Source organism: Tupaia chinensis, unplaced genomic scaffold (genome assembly GCF_000334495.1).
Source record: "Tupaia chinensis unplaced genomic scaffold, TupChi_1.0 Scaffold145057_1, whole genome shotgun sequence".
Taxonomy (NCBI): Eukaryota; Metazoa; Chordata; class Mammalia; order Scandentia; family Tupaiidae; genus Tupaia; species Tupaia belangeri.
In genome coordinates, this window is record NW_006204918.1 from 1,768,358 (window position 1) to 1,779,743 (window position 11,386).

Below are 11,386 nucleotides of genomic sequence, written 5' to 3' on the forward strand. Positions count from 1 at the left end.
TGGATATTTGAGTGCCTCTCTAGGTTTGGAAAGTTTCCATCCAGGATTTCATAGAATAGATTAGGAATATCCTTATTAGTTTCTTCACCTTCTGGGATACCAATTATCCAGATATTTGAGCACTTAATGATATCAAGTATTTCTCATAGATTATGCACATGCTTTTGAGTTATTTTCTCAGTCTTTTTATGATTTTCTTCTAGGTCAGAGGGTTTGTCTTTTACATCCAAGACTCAGTCTTCTGCATGGTCTAATCTGCTTTTAATACTTTTGAGGGAGGTTTTGATTTCCTGTATTATATTTTGATTTCCTTCATCTCTAATAACTCCGTTTGATTCTTTTTTTTTTCTTTTTTTCTTTTTCAAACACGTGCACTTTATTGAATCCCACTGTAGACAGACATGTGAGCACAAAGTTGTGGAAGTACAAGGCTGCTGGGGTTGGCCCACAGCCTGCAGCTAGGGGCCATGGGTGAAACGCTCTGCAGAGGGCCAGTCCCGCGGGGCTGACCTCGGTCTGAACCCCAACCCCAATGGCTTGAAAAGCAGTCTGGGTGCAGCTCTGTTAGGGTCCCAAATCTTTTTTTTTTTTTTTTTTTTTTTTTGGAGAGATTTTCACTGTAGGGCGCGTGCGCTCACCAGACAGACTGAGAGAGACATAGAGACAGAAAGCAAGAAATCACCCCCCAGGGGGGATGGTCACGCCGCAATCCCTTCTCCTCCATTCTCCTCTCGGGATCTTGGGCACGCACGCACACGCGCCCGGCGTGAGTTTTAAGCCACCGGGTCCAGGACACGAACCGCGGTCGACTACGTGGGAGTCCAGCGACATACCCGTTACGCTAACTGCTGGTTCCCAGGGTCCCAAATCTTAAGGGGATGCATAAATGGAGGAAAAGGACTACGCATGACTATAGCCACCCGGGGCACGCGCTCTCTCTAGATAGAGTACACACTTTCTGGAAATTAAGGGGGGGGGAACACTTAAAAAATAGTAAAACGCTAGGGCAAGAGGAGAGTGCCAACAGTCCAGGGAACTGGGGCAGAGACGGCGGGGCGTGGGCAACAACCGGTGGGCTTCAGGTACTTCGTCATCTGAGACCCTCGGGCGTCATGCCTAGACGGCAGCACTGATGACAACAGTGAAGGCCACAACGACCATGAGGATGCCAAGGACCAGGGTGCAGACGTTCAGGCACTTGGCGGTGGAGGTGGTGGAGGCGTAGGCCTGGGCCCCGAGCCTGTCGCCCACCATCTTCCTGTCCCTAGACTTCACGGAGTAGGCGGAGGCGATGAAGCCCAGGCAGCAGAAGTTCATGAAGACCGTGTTGAACAGGGACCAGACCACGTGGTCGGGCACCGAGGTCTCCTGCGGATGTTGATCACAGTGGGCGCCATTGGGGCCGCGGGCGGGGGCGCCCCGGGACGCGCACCTCATGCTCTTCCCTGAGCATCTCACAGTTTGGGGGAGAGCCGCGATGGCGCGAGTGAAGAAGGTTTGGGAAGTGTGGTTCATGGCGCACACGCACCAGTGGCGGGGTCCGAGGTTGGGTCGGTGCCGGGGGCCGCTGTTCTAAAAGTTATTTCCGTTTCTTTTTTATGGTGTGTATTTCTTCTTTCAAATCATGAAAGAACTTCCACACCTCCTGGAACTTGCCTCTTTTCTCTTGTACCTTCTAGAGTTTATTTTTTGTCATGTCTTACATCTCATTTAGTCTTGTCACTTTGAATATTCTGAATTCTTTATCGGACATTTCCACAAGTTCCATTGTAGTGTCTGTGGATGTCCTCGGGAGAGAGATATTTTCTTGCTTTCTCATATTTCTTTTGCCTCTGCTGTGCTTTCTGGTCATCTGATGGATTATACGTTTCTTCCTAATTTCTTGGAGTAAATTCTAAGTGTTCAAAAGTGTGGGGGAGAAGATGATCTGCAGTCTCTCTGCAGTTCCATTTCTCTGATGCTTACCAAGCAACCTGCACTTTTGATCTTGTAACTGGACATTACAGAGACCTCACAGTTTCTATGGAACAGGTGCACTGGACTGAGCTTCGGGTTTCAACTGAGAATTCAGAGGCATGTGGGGGAAGATGAGTTGTGCTCTCTGCAACTCCATACTTTTCCCTGCTGCTCACTCCGCAGTCTCTCTTCTCTGAATTTATATCATTGGGTGGTGTATTCACTTTTGGCTAGTTGCTTAGAGAAGGCTTCTGCAACTGTAAGATCATCTGCTATTTTTTACTGTAAGGTACTTCTGAGATAATTTCTTCCCTCTACTGTGTTTTGCAATGTGGTATCCACAGAAAAAGATTTTCGCTGTAGGGCGCGCTCACCAGACAGAGGGAGACAGAGAGACAGAAAGCGAGAAATCACCCCCCAGGGGGATGGCCACGCTGCAATCCCTTCTCCTCCATTCTCCTCTCGGGATCTTGGACACGCACGCACACGCGCCCGGCGTGAGTTATAAGCCACCCGGTCCGGGACATAAACTGCGGTCGATTACGTGGGAGTCCTCCGACATAGCCATTATGGTAACTGCTGGTCCCTCCACAGAAAGAGATTTTGAGTTCAGATTTATAATGAAGAGTTTCTTCCTTCAGGCAGCAGGTTCAGTAAGGATTGAGGATTTCTATGACTTTGAGCTTTTTTATTGTCTGGAAGATGGGATTTAGAGCAGAGATTCAGTTCTGTGTTTTTAGTTTTTAAGCAGTTGTTAATACTTGCATTATGTAGTGCTAGAGTATACTTATACAATGGAATCATTTTTTTCTGATCTGTTATTCTTTAAAATTTTTCCAAGCACCATAAAAAAGAGAGAGAGAAGGACAAAAACAGAAAGAAAAAAAAATAAAGGTAGGTAGGAAGGAAACCAAGTTCAGACAAATGTTAAATTATCACTTTAAAGAGCTGATTATCTCTTATCTGCAAAGATAGAAAAGAAAGTTTAGATGCATTTAGACATATATGCACAAAAAAAGAGAGTGGGTCTTTGACAATTTTATCAAGCCATATAATATAAAAGCCAGGATTTTTTTTTTTAATTTTAAAATGACATTGAGGTAGTTACCTCTACATAAAATGAAATATATTTTACAGATAAACAAGACAATGTCCTCATGAGTGTTTCTTTTTATTCAAAGTCACTATCAAATGAACATTGTACTGCTTCTTCCAAAAGTCAATACAGTTGCAAATTGTCTCTGGGAAAGGAAATTTCACCAGTTGGAGGTAGGTAGATAATATAGTCAGAACACATATGTGTTCAGCCAGAAAAGTGTAGTTTTAGATTGAGAACTTTAGTGGTGTATAAAGTTCGTGCTTGTATAACCTTGTGTCTCAAGCACTTGGCCAAAGGCTCACTGATACTGATCAGGAGCTGACAAATTGCCCTTAGTGTAGGTAAATGAAACTAGACAAATCATTTCTCACAAGACCGAGAGAGAAGCCCGTATAGGGTTTTAAATAGATGATCCTGGGCAATTTTACCCAAAGAACACCAATCTAAAGATACTTTTTTAACTCCTCCCTCAGCACTGGCTGAAAAACCGGCTTACCAGGTCTGTTTCCATTCCCTTGATCAGGAGTCCCATACCCCCTGGTCATGGACCACACAGTGGGGGCAGGGCGGTGAGCAAATGAGCAAGGCAGTGTTTGCAGCCACTCCCCATTGCTCACATTGCTGCCTCAGTTCTGTCTCCTGTTGGATCAGCAGCAATATTGGATTCTGATGGGAACACAAACCCTATTGTGGTGTTACTGTTTCATTCTATATTGCAATCAATGTGGAAGTGGTGGAAATGGAGTATATGGCGGGTGTGGTATGCTTGGGTCATCCCAGGACAAACAGATTGTCTTCCATGAGGCTGGTCCCTGGTGCCAGGAGGCGGGGACCACTGCTCTCTGTCATCAGTGATACTTTAAGTCCAGAAAAAAAATTTCACCATCAAAAAGTATAAATCTGATCAGGTTATCAAAAAGTACTGGGAAAATATACACCAAAGTAAATAAACAAAAGAAAATAAAGCCAGTACTAAGAGACACAATGAAATAATTAATTAGAGCTCCATTCAAAGTTAAATTTACATCCCATCCATGGCCTGTTGAAACATTTGAACAAATAGAGATTCCAAAGGACTTCCCATGTACACATTATTTCCTAAGTTTAGCATCCTGCTCCAACAGCAGGGGTCTCTGCTGATTATGGGTGGAACCCATTTCTGTTAATATCTTCAGCTGAAGACCACCAGGGACACACCTGAAGTCAATCCAACTTGGATTTATTGGCTCATTTCAGCAAGGAGCATAGCACATTGTGAGGAACTATGGAGAGTCTCAGTAAAGGGAGTTAGGTGAGGCTACAGGCCCGACCCTACCGAAACTCCACGCATCCCCACCGTTCTTCCTCCTTGGACCCCAGGTTGGTTGCCTGGGACTTTAAGGCGAAGCCCCCACCCCTCCCCACCCGAAACCCGGATCGAGCCGGCCAGCAGTTCCGGACACCAGGCGGACTGAGGCTGCAGGCCCTACCAACCTGGTACTGTCATTCATTGTCTGATTCCTTTCCTCTAGCCTTTGGACTGTTTGAATTTTGGTGATTTGAGTAGCGCGTGGCGCGCAACGCGTGCAACGCGCACCGCGCGATTTTCTTTTTCCATTTTGTTTTTCTTTGCTCTTGGGGTGTTGCTTATTTGGTCAGTTGAAGGCTCACCACTCCTTAGATACAGCGAGGACTTTGGGCCTTCCAGGGCTAGTGGCAATAGTTAATGGTAATTGTGAGTAACAGGTAGGCCAACCATAAGATAAATCATCAATCTTCTAAGCCTGTACAACTTTTAAGAATCAGAGATACCTTAAATAAGTTAGCAAGAAACATATAGATTACCTGATGACTAAGAACAATCGCAAAGGCTCAAGAAATATGAGCAACCAACAAAAGGCCTCTCCGTCAAGGGAAATCATCAAGCCTACATCACCCACAGTCAATACAATGGACGTCGTGGACATGTCTGATAAGGAATTCAGAATATTTGTAGTGACCAAACTAACTGAGATGGAAGAGAAAAGAGACAAGGAGCTCCAGGAGATGAGGAAGTCCTTTAATGACTTGAAAGAAGAAATGGATACCCTAAACAAGAACCAGATGGAACTTCTAGGTTTGAAGAATGTGATAGAGGAAATCAAAACCTCCCTTGAAAGCATTAAATGTAGGTTAGACCAGGCAGAAGACCGAATCTCTAACGTAGAAGACAAAACATCTGACCTAGATAAAAGTATCAAGAAGATTGAGAAAACAACCATGAAAAATGAGGATAATATACGAGGAATACTGGACACCATCAAGCGCCCCAACATTCGGATAATTGGTATTCCGGAGGAGGAAGAAAATAATAAGGGCCTGGAAAATTTATTCCATGAGATCCTGGAAGAAAACTTTCCAAATCTAGAAAGGCATTCAAATATCCAGACCCAAGAAATACAGAGGACCCCAAGTAGAATCAACCCAAGAAGATCATCTCCAAGGCACATCATAGCCAGACTGGCAAAAACAACAGACAAAGACAAGATACTAAAGTTGGCAAGAGGGAAACGCCAGGTTACTTACAAAGGTCACCCCATCAGGCTAACATCGGATCTCTCAGCAGAAACAATGCAGGAAAGGAAAGAATGGGGAAGCATAGTCAAAGTGTTGAGTGAAAAACAATTTCAACCAAGAATACTATACCCGGCAAAATTATCTTTTATATGGGAAAAAAAGATAAAAACATTCTCAAATAAACAAAATTTGAAGGAATTTACCAACACCAGACCAGCTCTTCAAGAGGTTTTGAAGGGAGTACTATACCAGGAAAACTAAAAAATCAGAGACAGTTATACGAGAACAAAAAACAACTAAGAAAATGGCTCACTTAATGATAGGATCAGGTATGGAAATATCGATAATTACATTGAATGTCAATGGATTAAATTCCCCAGTTAAGAGACATAGACTAGCTGAATGGATAAGAAAACAGAAACCCTCTATCTGTTGCCTACAAGAAACTCACTTTATGGATAAAGATATACATAGACTAAAAGTCAAGGGCTGGAAAAAGATATTCCATGCAAATGGAAATCAGAAAAAGGCTGGAGTAGCGATATTGATCTCAGACAAAATAGATTTTAAAACAAAGACTGTAAGAAGAGACAAAGAAGGGCATTATATAATAGTAGATGGGGTAATCCAGCAAGAAGATATAACCCTTATAAATATCTACGCACCCAACTCAGGTGCGCCTAAATATGTGAAGGAAAGACTGCTGGAGCTAAAAGGAGACATAGGGAAAAATACTATAATTGTTGGAGATCTCAACACCCCGTTATCTCCTATAGACAGATCTTCTAGACAGAAAATAAATAGAGAGATACAGGACTTAAATGATACTATAAATGGAATGGGCTTGACAGATATCTATAGAACTTTCCACCCTACATCCACAACATATACATTTTTCTCACCCCGACATGGAACCTTTTCAAAGATAGATCATATATTAGGACACAAATCAAGCCTTTACAGATTCAAAGGCATAGAAACTGTACCCAGCATCTTCTCTGACCATGATGGAATTAAACTCAAGATTAATTTCAAGAAACAACCCCGAAAACACACGAACACATGGAAACTGAACAACCTACTTCTGAATGACTTCTTCACTACTGAAGAAATTAAGGCTGAAATAAACAAATTTATGGAAACAAATGATAATGAGGACACAAGTGTCCAGAACCTATGGGACACAGCAAAAGCAGTCATAAGAGGGAAATTCATAGCAATTAGTGCACATAAGAAAAGGATGGAAAGATGGCAAGTAGATAACTTATCATCATGCCTCAGAGAACTGGAAAAACAACAACAAACGAACCCCCAAAATGCCAGGCGAAAAGAAATAATAAAGGTTCGAGCAGAAATAAATGAAATAGAAAATAAACGAACCATACAGAAAATAAATGAAAGCAAAAGCTGGTTCTTTGAAAAGATCAACAAGATCGATACTCCATTGGCTAGACTGATCAAGAAGAAGAAAGAAAGAAACCAGATTAATCAAATATGTGATGAAACAGGCAATATTACCACGGACATAGCAGAAATACATAATATCATTAGAGGATACTATGAGCGACTTTACGCCAACAAACAAGATAACCTGGAGGAGATGGACAAATTCCTGGATGCATATAAACTACCAAGATTGGATCAGGAAGACATAGAGAATCTGAATAGACCTATAACAAGCCAGGAGATTGAATCAGTAATTAATAATCTCCCAACAAAGAAAAGCCCAGGCCCAGATGGCTTCACTTGTGAATTCTACAAAACTTTCAAGGAAGAATTAACCCCTATCTTACTAAAATTATTTCTAAAGATTCAAAAGGAAGGAAACCTTCCAAATTCATTTTATGAAGCCTCCATCATCCTCATCCCCAAAACAGATAAGGATATGACAAAAAAGGAAAACTACAGACCAATATCATTGATGAATATAGATGCGAAAATTCTCAACAAGATACTCGCAAATCGTATCCAACAACATATAACAAAGATCATTCATCACGACCAGGTAGGCTTTATACCAGGGATGCAAGGGTGGTTCAATATACGCAAGACCATAAATGTAATACACCACATTAACAGAAAGAAAGATAAAAACCATATGATCATCTCAATTGATGCGGAGAAAGCGTTTGATAAAATACAACATCCTTTTATGATTAAGACTCTCAGTAAGATTGGTATAGAAGGGTCATTTCTGAACACAATAAAAGCAATCTATGAAAAACCTACAGCTAATATTATACTGAATGGGGAAAAGCTGAAAGCTTTTCCTCTGAAAACAGGTACTAGGCAAGGCTGCCCACTTTCTCCACTGCTCTTTAATATAGTACTGGAAGTCTTAGCTATTGCAATCAGAGAAGAGAACAGTATTAAAGGCATTCGAATAGGCAAAGAAGAGTTGAAAATATCTTTATTTGCAGATGACATGATGGTATACTTAGAAGACCCAAAGGTATCCATGAAAAAACTGCTTGAAGTAATAAGTGAATACAGTAAGGTGGCAGGATACAAAATCAATATCCAAAAATCTATAGCATTTCTATTTATGAACAACAAGTTGAATGAAGCAGAGCTGAAGAAAGGAATCCCTTTCACCATAGCCACAAGATGTATAAGATATCTAGGGATAAACCTAACTAAGAAAGTCAAAGACCTTTATAAAGAAAACTACGAGAATCTTAAAAAAGACATTGAAAGTGACATAAAAAAGTGGAAGGACATCCCATGCTCCTGGATTGGTAGAATTAACATAATCAAAATGGCAATTCTACCCAAATTAATCTACATGTTTAATGCAATTCCAATCAAAATACCAGAGATATTCTTCAGAGATCTAGAAAAGACAATTATAGAATTTGTCTGGAACCATAAAAGACCTCGTATTGCAAAAGCAATCCTGCGTAAGAAGAATGGAGTAGGAGGCATATCACTCCCTGATCCCAAGATATACTATAAAGCTGTGGTCATCAAAACAGCATGGTATTGGCATAAAAACAGACATGTGGACCAATGGAAGAGAATAGAGACCCCAGAAATAACTCCCAAAGCTTATAGCCAACTGATCTTTGACAAAGGATATCAGTCAATCCATTGGGAAAAGGAAAACCTCTTTAGTAAATGGTGCTGGAAAAACTGGGTATCCACCTGCAGAAAGATGAAACTGAACCCCCATCTTTCACCATTAACAACAGTCAACTCAAAATGGATCAAAGATCTGAACCTAAGACCTCAGACAATAAAACTACTTGTGGAAAATGCTGGGGAAACTCTGGGAGACATTGGAGTAGGCAAAGACTTCTTAAATAAGACTCCCAAAGCACAGGCAATAATCCCTAAAATAGACAAGTGGGACTATATTAGACTAAGAAGTTTCTGCACAGCAAAGGACACAGTAACAAGTGTGAACCGACAACCCTCAGAATGGGAAAATATTTTTGTTAAATATGCCTCAGACAAGGGACTGATAACGAGAATACATAGGGAACTCAAGTGCCTTATGCGAAAAAAAATGATTAACCCGATTAAAAGATGGGAAAGTGAGCTGAACAAAAGTCTCTCTAAGGAAGACATACGAACAGCCAAAAAGCATATGAGGAAATGCTCGACATCCCTCATCATAAGGGAAATGCAGATAAAAACCACAATGAGATACCACCTAACCCCTGTCAGAATGGCAAAGATTAAGAATATAAAAAGTGATAAGTGTTGGCGGGGATGTGGTGAAAAGGGAACCCTCCTACACTGTTGGTGGGAATGTAAACTAGTTCAACCACTGTGGAGAACAATATGGAGGTTCCTCAAAGATCTACAAATAGAACTACCATTTGATCCAGCAATCCCACTTCTGGGTATTTACCCAAAAGACAGGAGAACGCTCAGTCAGAAAAGTGCTTGCACATCCATGTTTATTGCAGCATTATTCACAATTGCCAAGACATGGAACCAACCTAAATGTCCACAAACTGATGAATGGATTGGAAAAGTGTGGTATATATACTCTGTGGAATACTACTCAGCCATAAAAAATAACAAGACCCTGGCATTTGATAGAAAGTGGTCAGATATGGAGGATCTATTGCTGAGTGAAGTAAGCCAGGCTATGAAAGAAAGATATTGTATGTATCCACTCAATATATACCGACTATCCGCACTCTATAATAGAGAGCAAAAATTCGGAGGACATAAACACAGTGAAGGTACTTAATGAGAATAGGACAGTGTGGAATGGGGTAAGTGAAGAGAAGAGGATAGAGAAAGATAGCAAGTGAACAATAGAGAGACAGGACGTTAGTGAGAAACAGATAGGGGTTATTAACTGTTGATGATGACATGTATAGTATTCTCAACTGGATTGGTCTGAGAAGTATTTCATGATGGGCAAAGTATTTTTACAAGCAAAATGAGAAATAGCAATTGACTGTTTTAAAAAATAATTAGAATAATAAAAATATTGACTGGGGAAAACATAGAAAAGATATTGAATGTTGAAGTGGGGAGATTAATGTCTCTGTACTGACGGACATGCATGGCATTCCTTTTGAAAAAACAATGTAATACACTGTAAAGTTATATGTAATCCAATGTAATATAAAGAAGATTATGATGATGATAATAAAAAAATTAAAAAAATTAAAGGGAGTTAGAAGGTGCTTATTAAATGATTTAGGCTTCTTTTATATGTTTTTGGAAGGCTTCAAGATGTAATTTTGCAGAATTTGTCAGAAATGGAGGATTCTATGGGACCAGCAATTAGCATAATGGCTATGTCGCTGGACTCCAGACTCCCGTGTAGTCAACTACAGTTCAAGTCCCAGACCCGGTGGCTTAAACTCAGGCTGGGAGCATGTGCCTGCATGCCCAAGATCCCTAGAGGAGAATGGAGAAGGGATTGCGGTGTGGCCATCCCCGCTGGGAGGTGATTTCTCACTTTCTGTCTCTCTGTCTCTCACTGTCTTCCTGGTGAGCACACACGCCCTATAGCAAAAAAAAAAAAAAAAAAAAAAAAAAGGAGATTTCTATGATAAAGCATCTTAATTTCTGTGAAGGTGGTTAAGAACAAAGTGAAACTAAAGCTGAACTTATTTCGAAAGTGTATTTTTCTATGCTTCAACAAGTTCATGTTGGGTACTCATTTTCACCTTACTCTTTAGAGGTCACAGAGTGGCCTTGTCTGGTGTTCTGACATTCAATGTGATTTTTTAATATTCAACATTTCACTATTGTGTTCTATTTGTAAGAGACCTATTGTTAGAGCCAGACCAGTTTCAAGCTGGCATAAGTCAGGGGCTGATTTTTTTTTTTGTCACATTGGGCACAATTATCTGCATTCCCTAATTTTTAAAAATCATAGGATCCTTGTGAGATTAAATTAAACAGTACATGTAAAACAGTCATTACAAAGCTCAGAATAGATACATAATAAATATTTGCTAGAATTACTATTAACATTTACCATCACATTGAAATTATGTATGTTTCCCTCCTACTGAATAATAAACACTTCGAAGCCAGGGGTTCCGTTTTATTTATCACTGTACTCCCTACACCAATCATAGCTGAGCATTTGAGAGAATAGGCTTCAGAGCTGAATTCTTTATTCTGTCTCTTACTAGTTGTGTGACTCTAGGCAGATTACTCCATGTCTCTGTGCCTCAGTTTCTTTATTTGTAAAATGAAGACAATAATGGTACTGTGAAGACAAAATAGCAAACATATACAAACTATATACTAACTTTTATTATGATGGTAGGTACTCAATAAATTTAACTGAAATCCATACATGAACTCCTCCACTGT

The 11,386-nt window shown here is 40.5% G+C and overlaps 1 pseudogene; it reads right to left on the reverse strand.

The window, feature by feature from the left end:
* Positions 1–1,116: 1,116 nt before the first annotated feature.
* LOC102493254 (interferon-induced transmembrane protein 3 pseudogene) lies at positions 1,117–1,515 on the reverse strand (annotated as a pseudogene).
* Positions 1,516–11,386: the final 9,871 nt, after the last annotated feature.